The sequence below is a fragment of the Vicugna pacos genome, chromosome 3, assembly GCF_048564905.1.
Source record: "Vicugna pacos chromosome 3, VicPac4, whole genome shotgun sequence".
Lineage (NCBI taxonomy): Eukaryota > Metazoa > Chordata > Mammalia > Artiodactyla > Camelidae > Vicugna > Vicugna pacos.
In genome coordinates this window covers 11,447,377-11,464,033 of record NC_132989.1, presented here as the reverse complement: position 1 = coordinate 11,464,033, position 16,657 = coordinate 11,447,377, and the positions used below count along the sequence as shown (strand labels likewise).

At 44.9% G+C, this 16,657-nt stretch overlaps 1 long non-coding RNA gene across 1 annotated transcript in view; it reads left to right on the top strand.

The window, feature by feature from the left end:
- Positions 1-16,657, top strand: part of LOC140689356 (uncharacterized) — a 54,900-nt gene that overhangs the window by 22,577 nt on the left and 15,666 nt on the right. Inside the window, exons 2-3 of the long non-coding RNA XR_012064297.1 lie at positions 8,314-8,378; positions 12,925-13,021. This is a non-coding gene — a long non-coding RNA (uncharacterized lncRNA). The remainder of the gene's footprint in view (positions 1-8,313; positions 8,379-12,924; positions 13,022-16,657) is intronic.

Below are 16,657 nucleotides of genomic sequence, written 5' to 3'. Positions count from 1 at the left end.
CCTGGACACAAGAATTATCCCGAGAGCTTCCTGTGTGCCAGGCAGCAAGCTAAGAGCCTTATCCCACATTGGTTTTCTTGCCTCTGCTCCCCTCACCTTGTGAATCCCTTGAGGAGAAAGATGAGGAGTTCTAACCCAGACGTGCTCAACAAACATTCTGTGCAATAGTGGATAATCAAGCAGTCCATTTTATGCATGCAGAAACTGAACCCGAAAGGGTTAACACATTCATCCAGAGCTAGAGGGGAGTCCTGGTCACCAGAGGGCCAGACCAGCACTGTGTTGCCCCCCATTACTAATGACGTGGTGTGGACAGGTCCCCCAACACCAGCAGATAACTGAGCTAATTTAGCCGGAGGAGGAGAGGGCTGGCTGCTTCTACCTCTATTCCAGACACCTCCCTGGTCCAGGGGGAAGTTACCTATGTCACTGTGATGTGCTTTTCATTAAAGAAGAGCTCCCTCACAGGTAGTCTTTGAAATGTCAATTTTAATTAAAACCCTAATCTTAATAAACACACCATAGATTAAACCCAGCCAGAGCAAGCTTCCTGCTGGGTGAACCTCTCACACACCTCAGTAGACAAAATTGACTCCAGTAAGAAGGTTTGTTTGGGAACATCCAGTCCATCAGGCAGCCTTACTCAGAGAAGGACGCTGGCCATGATCCACAACATCGCTGACTCCAGGCTTCCAAAAACACAGCCCAGAGTGGAGGCAGCTAGTTGCCAGGCCCACATCAGCTGCTGATATGGAGCTGATGCCCAGCCAGGTAGAATCAGGGCACCATCAGCATTTGAAGAGATCTGGAGATCATCTAGCCCTCCTCACTTTACAGGTGGGGAAACTGAATCCTAGAGAGAAGAATGGACAGAGTCCTGTTTGTAGCAGGAGCCCTACTTTTGAGCGCAGTGCCGTCCCCACTCATCACCTGGGCTTAACCAACTGGTAACTGTGCAACCTTGACCAAATCCATTTCCTTCTGAGCTTCATGTTCCTTATCTATAAATTGAAGGCATTGGACTAGCTGTGGTCTCAGCCATGACTGCACATTAAAGTCACCTAGGGAGCTTTTAAAACGCCCAGTGCCTAGCTCACCTGAGACCAATTCATCAGAGCCTCTGGTGTAGGACTTGGACCTGCGTGATTTATAAAGCTCTTCAGATGATGTCAGTGTGCATCCAGGATTGAGAACCAGCCGACTAGATAATCACTAAGTCTCTCTTTTGCTCTAACATTTTATAAGTTTAGAGTTCCTCTGCCTGAAATCTTCTGTGCAGCACACAGTCCATGCCCCTTCCACACCTACCTCACAAATGATTTGAGCAATTCCTTCTCATACTTCAGGCTTAGATATGCTTTCAGTAGACTGAGTGAGGGAGGCATCACCTGGTTAATTCCCCTTTTGTAGCCTGAGTCACACTTCATAGTAACTATACTTTGTGGCTGTCTGCCCTGTGCAAACTGAGCCACAGCAGAGACTAGGTATAGTGTACAGACCCTAAGATGGTCCTGAATTATCCTTGTCTCCTAAACTCATACCCACATGTAATCCCCACCCCACCATCTTGAGTGCGGGCAGGACCTGTGACTTCCTTCTAACCTATGCAATGTGGCAAAGGTGATAGAGTGTCAAGTCTGTCAGTAAGTTACATTAAACTGTCATGTCTGTCGTGCTAGGAAACCACCTCTCTTGCTGGCTTTGATGAAGCAAGGGACTATGTTGGGGTGGGCCACATGGCAGGGAACTGAGGCAAGCTCCAGCCAGCAACTAGCTAGGAACTACAACTCTTAGTCTTAGCCTGTGAGGACCAGAGCCCTGCTAATACCTACATGAACTTGAAAGTGAATCCCTACCCAAGTCAAATGAGAACCCAGCCCTGGTTGACACCTTAATTGCAAACTTATAGATGATCTTGCTAAGCTGTACCTGGGATTCCTGAGTCCCAGAAACTCTGAGCTCACAAATGTGTGTAATTTTAAGCTGCTAAGTTTGTAGTAATACTGTTCCGTGGCAATAGATAATGTATACACTGAGCGTGTCTTGTCCAACTACTACACTCTTGGCATCTAGCATGGTGTGTGGCATTGTACATGCTCACAGATATTTGGCTAATTAATTAACTGATTAACTAATCAGAGTCATGACATTAAGTGCTTTGAATCCAACATTTGCCCAAGCCTTTTTCCTTTCTTCCTCCTAGGGATGAGCTAATAGCTCAAAATTCAATGTCAGCGCATCAGACAAGGGCTGCACTCTCAAACCTTTCATTCTTAAATGGGAAAGTGGGAAGCACACACTGTTATTATGATGATAACTGTGATCCAGCCTTAATGAAATCAACATGCGGTTAAATAACTGTTTGCTGAGTGTAAATTGTTATTGTTATTGATAGACTATTTCCTTTACCTGATAAATGCAGCGCGGTGCTCCAGGCAAGGGAGCAATCATGGCTTTATCGATCCATAATCATTCCAAAGACACAGAGGATGCCATTGGCCACGGTGGGTTGGCCTTTGGATGACATTGGCCCGCAGTTAGAGCCACACCTGGACTCTCACACACAGTCCCAGCTTTTAGGACTGCTCAGTCCTATCACTCAAAGCAAACTCTGGGCATTTACTGCTGCTTTTTGTGGTCTGAACAGTAACAGAAACTTGCAAGAGTTAGAAAACATGTCAGTTTTCATACTAAGGCTACTGCCAGTCTCCTCCTGCTCTGGCCAGTCTCCCCAGGGCTTTGACCGGACAGTGCAGGCTCAGGAATGGCACTGTGGGGTTATCAGACTTTCCAGGGTCACTTGGAATCACCTAGAGAGTGAGACAGCATCTCCAATCAAGACCTCACTGGCTTCTGCTTGATTTCAGAGCGGCTTATCAAGAACACTGCTGACTGGCACTCTGATAAAATTCAAGTAAATTGAATGTAATTAGGTCTGGAGAATTAGCGGAAGCGCTCCACGGAAATGCTGAAGGCATGTTGCAGATCCCCAGGGGAAGGGTAGCGGGACTTTCTCAGAGAACATTTTGGCTGGTGCTGGGGAGACAGTGTGTGGTCAAAGGTCCTGGGCAGGGAGGCCTGTCTGGGCCTCTTTCCTCACCCTCACTCTGCTGTGTAGTCTCTCGCTTCCTGAGTCTCAGTTTTCTCACCTGCCTCTGATCATGCCTCAGGCTGGTCGTTGCTCCTGCCCACCCACCCTAAGCTCACTGCCAAGGGCTTTGGATCCAAGTGACTTGCTCCTTCCTTCCCAGGACTGGGCTTGCTGGAGGAGTCCTCCAACAGGGACAGGACCCACTTGCAACCATGATAACAGCTTTAGCAGGAGTCCTCACTTTATGGCCGTTCAGCATGTGCGATGTACTTGGTCCCTTAGGCACACGGTCTTACTTCAGACTCACGACAGTCAGTGAGAATGGCTCATTCCTGTTTCATAGATGAGGAAACTGGGCTTTAAAAAGAGGTCTCAAACTTTGCTTCATGTCACACAACACACAAAGAAAGGACACTGTGTGTCTCTATGGTTGACATCTAACATAACACTCCCCAAGTCTCCCATATTGTCACCTGTAAAATAAGGCTTGGTTCCCCAAGATCAGAGTCTAGGCTCTAGAAAAGCAAAGGAATGGAGACTGGGAAGGCAGTTGCCTGCTTTTATATTTAAACTGCCTTGCTGTGGTGAAGCTGACAGGTACAGAAAGCAAATAGGAAGCAAGTCCTTGCTCCCTCCTCCAGGCTTGCTGTTTTCTTCGAGTGCCTCGGCCTTTGGCAGCTTCTAAGAGGAAGGGAGTCAGGGAGGGGAGGGGTGGGTTTGCAGAATGGTGGGTTTGAGGCAGGGAGACAATAGCTCAATAATCAGCTTAATAATCAATTATTGGATTACCAGACGGTCAAGGTAGTGGCTACCTTAAAGAAAAAGAAGTGGGTATGTCTGGGAGGAACCATTTAGGGGTGGAAGAGAGGCTCTTTCTAGGGTACAGGCAATACTTTATTTCTTAATGGAGTTGGCAGTTACATTGTGTTTGGCTTATAACCACCCACCATGCTGTACATCTGTGTTCTATGTGCTTTGCTCTGTGTGTGTTATTTTTCACAACTCAAAGTAAAATATAATTTTGAACTGACAGCTGGGGGAGGAGAGTAGAGTTGCTGTAGGCTAGAAGGTCATAGGAGACCTCCCTGAGGAGGGGATATTTGAGCTCAGCTTGAATAATCAGAGGGACGTATCATGCCCAGAGCCTTCCAGGCAGAGAACGATGGGGAACCCTGTATCTTATGAATGCAAGGCTGGGTGGCTGTGTGCAGGGTGGCCTGAAGGAGTGGGAGGGACCAGAGGAAGAGAGGTAGCAAGAGGCAGGCTGCTGTGGAAATTGTGAGTAGCAAGCAGAGGTGGGCGTGGCTTTGGGGGTGCTCAGGTGCAGATGACACAGAGCACTCCGAGGTGGAGCAGCCCTTTACCCCTGGAAGAACCAAGGAATTGCACCTTACCGCTCAGAACACACCCCTTCTCAGTCCCAGCCTCCCGGAAAACGTCTCTAAGTGCAGAGAGGTGATTCTGGGACAAAGAAACCAGCAGATGGACTGGCTCCAGGGAGAGTCCCTGAGGTTTCTGAACCCATTCCAGTCTGCATCCCTGGAGCTGGCAGAGGCTTCCGGAAGGAACAGCAAGACCTAGTCTCTCACTGTCTCACTTCCCTCCTTCCTTCCTAATTTCCCTCCTCTAGCCTTTTCTTTCTCACTGATTCCTCACTATTGCACCCTCCTTCCCTCCTTCCCTCTCACACATTGGCTAGACACACAATCAGACATAGCACCCATGGATATAAATATACACACCCACAAGTCCACCTCCTACACACACATTATTCATACCCACCCCACTACACACACACAGAAATGCACGTAACATACACAGGTTCATTCATACACATCTCAGATACATTTTTTTGTACCCTGCAGAGCACTTTAAAGTTCATTGACTTTTTTGCAACTCATAGCGATCCCATTTTACTGGTGAAGAACTTGAGGCTCAGAGAGGTTGAAGAATGTCTTCAAGGTCACGGAGCTAGGAAGTAACAGTTTGGACTCGCACTCAGGTTTGCCTGACCCTGATTGTTCTTCAGCCTCACTCTGCTATACCCCGTACTCCCCCCGCCCCCACACAAACACAGAACACACAGATGCATACTGCCTACACGGCCACGTACTCTCTGATTACATTTCTAACCATCTGGACACTTACGCACACGTCCAAACACGGAAGGAAAGTTCATTGACATTTTGCCAGTGGGTCTAAGGATGGACCTGTCTTTCTGAAAAATTTCTGGCTTGCCTATAGCTAAGGCTTATAAATTGTATATAGCTGCTTCTTGGAGACACCCAGATGACTTGGTTCAATAGATTTGCTCTGACAGGTAGAAAGCAAAAGATAGAGATGAACATTTTTGTTGTGTTTTTCCAGCCCTTTCTGCCTTTTCTCAGGTCATACCATTCTCACAGTAACCCTATAGGTAGTCACGGAAGAAGCTATTGTATGCTTTCTACAGGTGGCGAAACTGGGAATCAGGGTGTTCGAGGGTAACCCAGATGCCTCCACCTCCTTAACTCTCAGGGGTCTCACTTCCCTTCGATGCTTAAATAACAACAGTCCAAGCTCCCTCCCAGCTTGCCTGCAGAAAGTCCCTACACATCTTCCCAAGTGATGTCATGGGTACCCAGGAGGAATACTTAAATGTTCTAGCCTTCTAGCCGTGTCTCCTGGCTGCCCCAGGTCACATCCTACCTTGAGCAGTTCTTTCCTCTGCCCATCATCTCCGACTTCCTCATAACATTTGCTCTGTTTCTAATTTTCTCCCTTCTAAAGCAAGGATACCAGTCCCCCGTTTACTTCTCAAAGGACATCTTTTCAGATGCTTTTTTTTTTTTTGGCTATAAGTAACAGAAAACTCAATTCAAATAGCCTTAAACAATATGGAACATTTTGTTCCATTTTATAATGAGAAGTTCCAAAGGAGGGTAGTTTCTGGGCTAGTTAATTCAGTGGCTCAGCAATATTATCGAGGACCCAGGTTCTTTCCATGTTTCCCATCTGCCATCCTCATGTGTTTTGGTTCTGTTCCAAAGTGAACTACTTTGTCCCCCGGGTCACTAGTTGGCTGACACTATTCCAGGCATCGTTGGTAGAAACAAGACCCAGCAAAGGAGAGGTCTTTTCTTCCTAGTGTCTCTTTGTGTCGTTGAACAAAATTTTGTCACATGAGGAAACTTTTGAGTGTGACTAACGTGTTCATTATTTTGATTATAATGATGGTTTTGCAAGTGTGTACATGTGCTGCAACTTACCAAATTGTGTACTTGAACTATGAGCAGTTTATTGTATGACAATTATGCCTCAGTAAACCATTTCAAAACTATTTACTTCAGTAATGAACGAATGTGGCAATGAACTGAATGTTTGTGTCCCCCCAAAATTTATATGTTGGAATTCTAATCCCAATGGGATGGTATTTAGAGGTGAGATCTTTGAGAGATGGTTAGGTCATGAGGGTGGAGCCTTCATGAATGGGATTAGTGTCCTTGTAAAGAAGAGACGAGAGAGTTAGCTAGCTCATTCTGCCACGTAAAGATACAATGAGAAATGGGCAGTCTGCAATCCCAAAGAGGGCTCTCATCAGAACTCAGACATGCTGGTACCCTGATTGCACACTCTGAACCTCCAGAACTGTGAGAAATAAATTTCTGTTGTTTATAAGCTGCCCAGTATATGCTATTTTAGTTATAGCAGCCTGAGCTAAGACTTACGTTCTCCTGGTAAAAAATTAAGACATACATACTGTAGTTTTATAATGTTTTCCCAGTTTTATTGTCAGTATTACATCCACATCATTAAAAAGTATTAGGAAGTCTTCTATGTTTTTCTATGCCCTGGAAAAAATTGAACACAATTGGAATTAACTATTTCAATATTATTTAATTCCAATAATATTATAATTAAATTGCTGGAATTCCACAATGAAAAAAATTAAGACACATATAAAGCTAAAATACCCTTTCCACTCTCCCCCAGGCCTTCTAGGTATCAGGTTAGCAGTATCTTCCCAAACCTTCTCCTGTATATTTATAAACATAATGGCACCTATTGAGTCTATGTAGTATCATCTACTTTGTTGTCACTGTTTTTATACAAATGTCACATTGTATGATTATGTTGCAACTTGGCTTTTTGGAACACAGTACTTCTTGGAGCTTTTCTCAGTCAGTATGTGGAGATTGACCTCATCCTTGTTAACTTGAAAGATTCAGGTATATCATAGTTCCTTCAGACGTACCTCCCTGATGGACTTCAGTTTGTTCCCAGCTTTTCACTCTTTCAAACAATCCTACAACAAACATCCTGGGATGTACCTCTTTGTGCACAGTCTCGTGACATGGATCCCAGGGCAGCAGGGTTTTTAACAACTTGAATTGCCTTCCAAAGTGGCTGCATCCAGCAGCTGTGGTTGGAGCACACGTTTCCCTGTAGCCTCACCAACATTTGATGTCATCATTTTTTTTTTTTTTTGCCATCGGATGGATTAAAAAGATATGTCCTTGTTTTAAATTGCATTTTGGGGAGAGCTTTCTCAGAAAAAGAGATTCCTGTGTCCCAGTCTCAACCATTCTGATTGGAGGCTCAAGAATCTGGGAGATATACAGCCTTCCCAGGTCATGCACAGTGAAGTTAGGGAGCTAGTGCCTGAGGACCAGAAATGTGCCTTCCAGCTCTGCTGTTCTATGTTCCTCGGACTCCTGCCTCCTCCTAGGCCCGAGACTTGTTTGGGCCCAGCATCTACACCATCTTTGCCATGTACAATGCTACTTTCTCCACGAAGGAAGGTTTTTAAGAATGAAGAAGTCCTGGCCACCATGGTCATTTATTAAGTTGGCTCTTGGAGCCGTATTTGAAATGTTACTCTGAGGAATCAGAGTAAGAAAGAAGGGACTAACATGTGCTGAGAAGCTAATGATTTCTGGGTAAACAGGCTGGGCTTGCTGGACACTTAACTTCCATGAGGTCATTTAAACCTCACAACAACTTTGGGAAATACTTTTGTCCCCATTTTACAGACGAGAGAACTAAAGTCCAGAGAGTTATTTTCCCTTGGTCACACAGCTGTGTAGGGGCCCCTATCCCAGTTCTGTTGGACTCCAAAGTCTGTGCTCTTTTCATTGTATCACTTGCCTACAAACTAGGGTATTTTAGGAGAGAAAGACCGTAAATGGTCAGGGCCTCCTATCCGCAGATGCTCAGAGGATTCTGTTCACTTTTTTTCCCAGCTCTCACACCCTTCCTGCCTGAACTACCCACGTTGCTAACTTCTGGAGGTCTCTGGAAGATGCAGGTATTTCATGGAACAAGTATTATTTTAATCTTACTTAGTGTAAAGTAGCTTATCTGAGTCAATCCTGGAGATTTTGTTCCTAAAAATATGGGCTGGAGGATAGATGGACTGGGAGTCTGAAAAAGAGTGGTTGTTTGACCTCTGATCATCCCTGCTACTTCCATTTTCTGGGACTAATGTGGAAGAAGAAAAATAGAAAAGTGGCTTGTATTACTGAATTACAATCAATTATTCAATTTCTTGAGCTTTTATTTTTTTCTAACTCTGGGAAATTTTAAAAGAACAACATAAACCAAATAACTAAGTAGCCACCATCTAAAACTGAGCATTCAAAAATATTTGTCTAACTTCTTAAAAATAAAATAAGCAACGTTTTGCTCATATAAAGACAAAACCCTACTTGGCTCTCCATCCCTGATTTCATTTCCTTCCCACCTTACCCCCTAGCAACCTCAGTCAGAAGTTTGGATTATTTCTGCCAAATTCGTTTAATATTTATATCTGTAAGTATGTGTTAATTACATTATCATGAACAAATAAAAAAATAAAAAATGGAGCTTATATAAATGATCTTATACTGTAACTTTCATTCTGCTCCCTGCTTTTCTTTTCTTTATGCTATATCACTGAGAGCTCTTTTAGAGTTAAGAATCATGTCTTATTTAATCTGTGCTTCCCTGTTGGCCTTGTACATTCTGAATGCTCAATAAATCAGAAAGAAAGAAGAAGAGAAGGAAGAAAGAGAGGGAGGAATGGAGTGAGGGAGGGAGGGAGGGAGGAAGGAAGGAAGAATCTTTTGAGTCAAAACATACATAGCTCCCAGTTAGGCATGAGGGTAATTACAGAGGCACTCTCAGTCCTCCAGTGTGATTTCCCTGCCTCTGAGAACTGTTCACGTCCCACTGGAGCAGGCAGCTCCTCCATCCTTTGGTCTGCTCACCATCCTGTTCTCCAGGGAAGTCCCAGGCATGGCTTCAAGAAGTTCCAGGCCACACAGCCACCTCACGTGCTCCGCTCCAGTGTGGCTCAACTCTCACTGGTTGTAAATCAACCAGCCAAGGCTGAAGCCTGCATTACTCTCTATCTCTCAAAAACCCTCAAGGATTTGGGGAATTAGCTGCCAGTTCAAACACTTGTCTTTTCTCCTTACCTTCTCCCACTCTGTCTTTGTCAGTGACAACAACAGAGGGCCTTTCTGGATGACTGTCTCTGCCTTGCTGAGCATCTTGCTCCATCTCTGATTCAAAATTATGCCTCTGTCTTCCTTTCTTCAGCCCCGGCCTCTGCGTTCCTGCCCTTCCCCCTTCCCTCCCCTGAGTCTAGCTGCAGCCATAGATCGAGGATCCCAGCTGGGCCATAGATCTCTCCGTTACTGCTGTTCTCTCCCTCTCGCTTTTAAGAATGCTTTTTATGGTGGCTTCTAGCACAAACAGCTGTTGGAGCTTGTTTGAGAAAACCTCGGGGAGCAGATGCTCTGGCAGTCCTTCAGATTCTTTTTTCCTCTGCAACCTGAGATGGATTGAGGGAAAAATGCATTCATTCATTAACCCATTAAACAAATATTTATTGAGCTCCTATTATATGCCAGTCACCGAGGTGGACATTGGGAATATAGCAGTAGGTAAAACAGCCCTTATGGCATTTACAGTCTAATGGGAGAGACAGATAGAAACCTAATAGCCACTTAAACATATAAATAATTTATAATAAATGGTGATCAGTACTCTGAGAAAGTGGTCCACAGTGTTCTAATACAGTTCATGTCTAGCGTGTGTTTATTATATAACTTCCACTATTGTAAACATTTCACATACATTTATCTTAACAAAAACTTTCCTAGTCCTATTTACATACGATAGAACTGAGAAAAAGGAGTTAAACAACTTGCTCATGGGCACACAGCTTGTAAGTGGAAGGATCAAGATTTAAACATAACAAGGAGGTTGGGGAGCAAGAGGAGGAACGTCTTCCCTGAGGTTCAGTTTCCTTCCATGTAGGAATAGAATTTTCTTTCCCAAGATCAGACAGAGAGTAGGAGGCAGAGAAAAAGACTGGAATCCAGCCTCTTGAATCCCATGCTAATCAGTTCTAAGGTCAAACAGGCTGGAACGTGAAGGTTGACTCTGTTACTAAGCTATTAAGCCTCATAGGATTTCTCAGAAAAGTAAAGAGGAGTATGGGGGTTGAGGAACAGACACTTCCTGCTAACATGGTTAGGTAGGGACTTGAGCCTCGGACCCTGCGATGCACTCAGGGATGGTATAGCTCCTTGAAGGAAGGGCCATGTTATCTTCTCCATTGCATCCCCAGTACTTAACACAGTGCCTGGTGCATAGTAGGTTCTTAATCATCATTTGATGGGAAAAAAAAGTTGAATTAAATTTAAATGAATTGAATAAAAAAGAACAGATGAAAGCTCCGTGTTTCTTCCAAGCTAGGGGTTTAGTATTCCAATAACTTCATTTCTTTCTACTCTCACTAATACCAGCCAGCAGTGCGGAGATATTCTGCAGGTATCTGGGTCAGTTTCTACCCTTGCTTTTTAATCTGCATATCCAAAATGTGTCCTGCTGTTTCATAAAATTCCATTTTACTTTTTTTTCCCCCAGGTTTTTGCCGATTCAATTAAGAGCTGAGTTTGATCTAGAAACCTTACCTATTAAGTCCCTTTTGATAAAACAGTCCCCAGAGCATCCGTCTCCTTGAAGCCTCTTTATGAGTTTTGGAGCTGAGTAAAATGCCGACCACTTTCAGGATAATTACACTGGGGCAGATGTATTGTTCCTGGAATCTGTTTCCCAATCTGAATAAACAGAGCTTCATCCTTTTTATGCTCTTATAATATACATTGCTTTCTCCTTCATTTTTCTGTCTGTCTGGAGTGCTGCCTGTGGGTTATTTCATCTCTGGACCAGGGAAGAGGGAAAGATTTGTTTAGGAAAACATCTTCCACGGGACATTGGGCTGTGAGGGGGCCTTTGGCTGTGGGGCTGCTCTTGGCTGATTCTGGCACAATCAGCAGCTCTCTCTATCCCACAAAGAGGTTAATGAAGCCAAGAACTGCTCAGCAACCCTCTGAAAGAGGGAAAAACCAAATATACCTACCAACCCCAGAGCCTTTAGGCTGAGTCAGTTAAAGCCCACTGTCACATCTTTCTCATGGGTGATGTGTTGGATGGGGACACACACGTGAGAATCACATTAATTTAAGTGGCAGAGTCAGGACTGGAATCCACATTCTGACTCTACTACTTCAATTAGCTGTGTGACCCAGGACATGTGACTCAAGCTCTGGTAGCACCAGCTTTCTCGTCCGTATAATGGGAATAATAATAGTATTTATCTCAAATTCTCATTATAAGAATAAAATCAGATAATACCTTTAGTGCCTATAATAAGTGCCTGACAGGTGATGATGACAGTCAGTCTTTTGTCTGATCACATTTTCCTTGCTCTCCTCATAGAGGACTGCATCAGAACCATGTTCTTCTGATCCCCAATCTTTATGCTCTTTTATTCTGGGCCATTCCAAAGGAGTTTGACGTGTTCTCTGGGACTCCCAGGACAAGGAGGTGTGAGCTACAGGAAGACAGGTTGAACTCAAAATAGGGATATTTATTTTTAATGGTCAGAAGTATCAAAAAATGACTGTCTAAAGAAGTATTATGTTTCCTGTTCCTGGGGGCAAACAGGGAGAGGCTGTCCAGCCACCTGGAGAGGATGTTGTAAGGAGAATGGAGAAGTTAGACTTGGTGGCCTTCCAATTCTGAGTGAGTTTCTCATTAGAACAGGAAATGTCTGTTTCTGCCAGCTCTCCACCTCCATACTCCTCATCATTTTTCTGGGAAATCCCACAAGGCTTGAGAGTTTTACTTGCAGATCTAGCCCTCATGCTACAGCCTTTTTGACTTAAGAACAAGATTTCTTTGCGATTCAAGAGGCTGGATTTTAGTCCTATTTCTGCCTCCTATTCTCTACGTGATCTTGGAAGAGAAAATTCTATGGTTTGGGCCTGCCTAGCGTCAACTCCTATTCTCTGAAAACAGTTTCTCCATTTCCTTTGGGTACCACTCCTCCCTTATTCTCAGTCTATGTGGCTCCAGTGAGATTGTCTCATCTTCATGGTTAGCACATGAACTCAGGCTAATCATGGGGTGTTCCAGTTCCATAGCTACAGTATTGGTTCAGGAATGGGCATCTGATTCAAGATGGAGCAATCAGAATCCATCCCAAGACTTCTGCCAGAAGTGTTGAGAAAGAGATACTCTTTCACCGGAAGTTGCTAAGCTGGTTACACGCAAGCCTGAATTTTCTGGGGTGTACCACAGGGGCAGAGCCTGCCTGAAAATGAAGTCAACACAAAGGAAAGCAAAGCTGAGGATGTAGTGAGAACAAATCCTATTGACATCATTTAAACACCTGGATCCAGCATTACCTGAAGTTAGACAACTTCTAGAGATTTTCAGTTATGCTAGCCAATAAATTCAGGTCATGTTTGGTTTTAAAATTTTTGGTTACCACTTTTGTTTGTTTGTTTATTTCTCAGATGCATTTGATTTGGATTCCTACCACCTGTAACCAAGAGTTCCAATGAACACCAGTCACAATGTAGTAGAGTGAGGATGGAAGACTTCCTATAGAAGGTGAGTCTGAAGCTGCATGCTTCAGGGTATCAAGGTATTCATGTATCAAGGTACACCTAGTAAAATCCTTGGTAAAGGCTGCTAATTATTTAATGCATCACTCTGCAGAGAACCATCAGGATCTGAACCAGAGCCATCAATGCCTTAACTAGAGTGAAATTTGGGTCACTTCAGTTGCCATCTTAGTTATCTTTTATACTCCAAATGCTAGTCTTTCCCACCATTTCCAGGAATTGCCCTCCCCTTTTTAGTAAATGAAATTATCATTCATCCACTAAATATTGAAAACACCTATAAGTATTACAGAAATTATGTTTGGAATACAATGATGTGAAAGATACTAAGAAGCTCACAGTAAAACCAGGAGGCAGCATTTACAGTGAACTTTTGTAAAATCAACCCAATGTGTCTGGTGTTTTACTAATGTTTTTAACTCAGTGATACTTTATTAGTTTCCTGTTGCTGCAGTAACACACTGCCACAGACTTGGTGGTTTAAAACACATAATACAGTTCTGAATATCAGAACTCTGAGATGGGTTTTACTGGGCTAAAACCAAAGTGTTAGCAGGGCTGTATTCCTTCTGGAGGCTCTAGAAGAGAATCTGTTTCCTTGTCTTTTCTAGCTTCTAACGGCTTCCTGCATTCCTTGGCTCATGGCACCTTCCTCCATTGTCAGAGCCACCAGCACAGCATCTTCAAATCTCTCTCTCTCTCTGACACTGACACCCCTGCCTTCCACCTGGAAGAACCCTTGTCATTATTTAGAACCCATCTAGATAATCCAGGATAGTCCCCCCATGTCAGGATCCTTAATCACATCTGCAAAATCCCTTTTGTCACGTAAAACAACATAGTCAGAGGTTCTAGGGATTACGACGTGGACACCTTTGGGGCACCACCATTATTCTGCCCACCATAAATACAAATAATTAGGCATTATTATTATATCCCCATTTTACAGAGAAAGAAATGAAGTCCTAGAGAGGTGAAAGTAAACATCCTGATAGCTAGTAGGAGCCAGAGCCTTGATTCATACCCAGGGTGGGGGTCTGATCCAGGGTCCTCAGGCTTATTCACTGTTATTCTCTCTGCCAACCCAGACAGTTGTGGATTTTAAAGTCACACAGGCCTGGGCAAGTCACATCACTGTCCCGTGCCTTTTGTTATCTGCAACATGGAGCTAATAGTTTTACATTTAGGAACAGTCAAGGTTATGCATGTGGCAGTCTCCACACTGTGTGTGGCACGTAATAGGTGCCCAATATGTGGCCACCATTCCTAGAACTATTTTTCAAGGTATAAAGATGGCAGGGCCTGAAGAGACCAATTCAGTGCCCTTGAATGGGGGTAGGGGGTCCTGTCCCAGAAGGAAATTCTCACTTTTGGCTCAAGGGTATCGTGTCTCCAAGGATACCAGCAGAGCTCAAATGGGAGGACACTTTCTGGCTTCTAGAACACAGGTGAGAAGACACTTAGCCAGGTTCAGACATATGGGGAGCAAACCCAGGGCCAGACAAACTTGGGGTGTGAATTGGTGGCCAGATGAGCAGATAAAGAAACCTATGGCTCTCCTACTCTCCCAACCACTCTCAGTTTCTTAACCACTGGCATGTCAGCCCATCTGCTCAAACAAAGGATAGCCAGGCCCCACTTTGAGAGAATATACTTGGGGAGCAACCACACCTCCAGCCGCCTAGTACTTGACCGCCGGGTGGCCCTCTGCCCTTGCCTCCTGCCAAAATGGTTTGCTGCAGGGGGTGTCTGACAACAGAAGGACAGCAGAATTTATCACTGTCCTAACTTGTCCATTTGTTTTTGGCTCAGAGGGTCCTGATGGGGGAGTTTCCAGGGGCCGCACTGAAGCGCACACGCGTTCTTGACAGAGACACATGGCAGTGATTACACGCGGCGTTAGGCACAGTTACTGCAGGGCACGGTGGCTCCAAGTCGTCTCTGGAGCACAGTCTCAAGCTGACTCCACATCTTCCTTGGCTTTCAGTTCCTTTTCTAAATCATGTGTGAGGATGGAGAAGGAGGGGAGATGGGAGGTCAGGGGGTACAAGAGGCGGGAGACAGGGCTCCTCCTTCTCAGGGGTCGAGATGAGGGTTCCCTCTGTTGGCGCAGTTGAGTGGGACAGCCCGGAATGATCTTCCTCCCCAGTGTCTTGTCCTAGGACACAAACACATTTCTTCCATACTGAAGCATAAGACTCGACCCCAGATAGCCCTGGGAAGGAGAGCATGGTGACACAGTGTGAAGAACCGACGGAGCATTTCCTGAGACCAAAAACAAGATTGTTAAAGAAGATAGAATCTCAGATTAACTCCAACTCCTGAGCTAAGGTGTCAGCCCCTGCCCATCTCTGTCAGGTATTTTATCTGGCATTTTCTTGCACACCTTCCTTGCCAGGGGGCTCACTACTTCTTAGGGCAGCTTATTCCATTCTTGGGCAGCTCTGACACTTAGAAAAGTGCTTCAGATTGAATGGGAATCTGCCTTCCAGCAGCTGCTCCTGGTTCAGCCTTTCAGTCCACTTTCCCAGCTACAGTGTTTTTCCAAGAGTCACCTCTTGGGTCAAAAATCATCTAGGGAGCTCATTAAAATGCAGATTCCTGGGCCCAGCCCTGACCTGGTGAGTCAGAATCTCCAAGCCAGGGACCTAGGAATATGCATTGATAAGAAAGCCTGATCTGTGAGTTGCGGGCCCCTGAAATGAATTGGAAGGGTGCCCACATGCAGAGAATGTCCAAAGGGAAAGCCAGGAACTCGGAGGACAAACTTCTCCAACCTGTCAAACTCTGCCAAGTGTAGGGCTGATTGGGGAGGAAGCCACATCAAATAGGGATGAACCCACCCAGGAAATCACAAATAACAGCTAGCTAACACTTCCTAAGTACCCGCCTGTACTAGAGGCTTTGGCATAATCCCTCTATGTGCAGGCACTACAATTACCTCCATTTAACAAGCGAGGAAAGTGAGATTGTTGACATGCCAAAGAAATACATCTGGGAAGTGGCAGCACCGAGGTTTGTCTGACTTTGCACCCCTGACCATGGTCTGACAACTTGATGGGAACTCCAGATCTAAACCTCCCGGGTCCAAGCCTCTTCCTTGATCTCAGGGAGCAAAGTTGCTGTCATTTGACTATGGAACCTGTTTTCACCCTCACCTCGTAGGAGAGACATCTCTCCAGGTGCTTTTGAGGAGTACAGGCCAGTCCCTGGGAAGGCAGGGCTACGTGGTGGGGGGGCTTCCAGGTGATGATTCTGGCCCCGGGGAACCTCACAGACCCTCAGGGAGCAGTCTTGCCTCTATAGGCTGTTCACCTCACCTGGTCGCTCCTGTAGTCAGGCCCACCACAAACGCTTGCTGGGTGTGAGCAAGGGTATAAGTGGAGGCCCACATAGCACATGTCTGAATAGTTAGAAGTTAGAAATAAAGATAACTGTTAAAAAGAAAAGTTCTATCTTCCTATCTTGACAAATATTCTTTCATCGTGGCCTAAAAGGCCAAGTTCAGATTTAGCATTTGGAGGAGCTCTTCCCTGGAACTTGGCAATGTGGGGAGAGCTAGCCCCCAGCCCTGGCTCCTTGCATGGCCCCCTTCTCCTTCCACACTTGACTCTGCCCCACA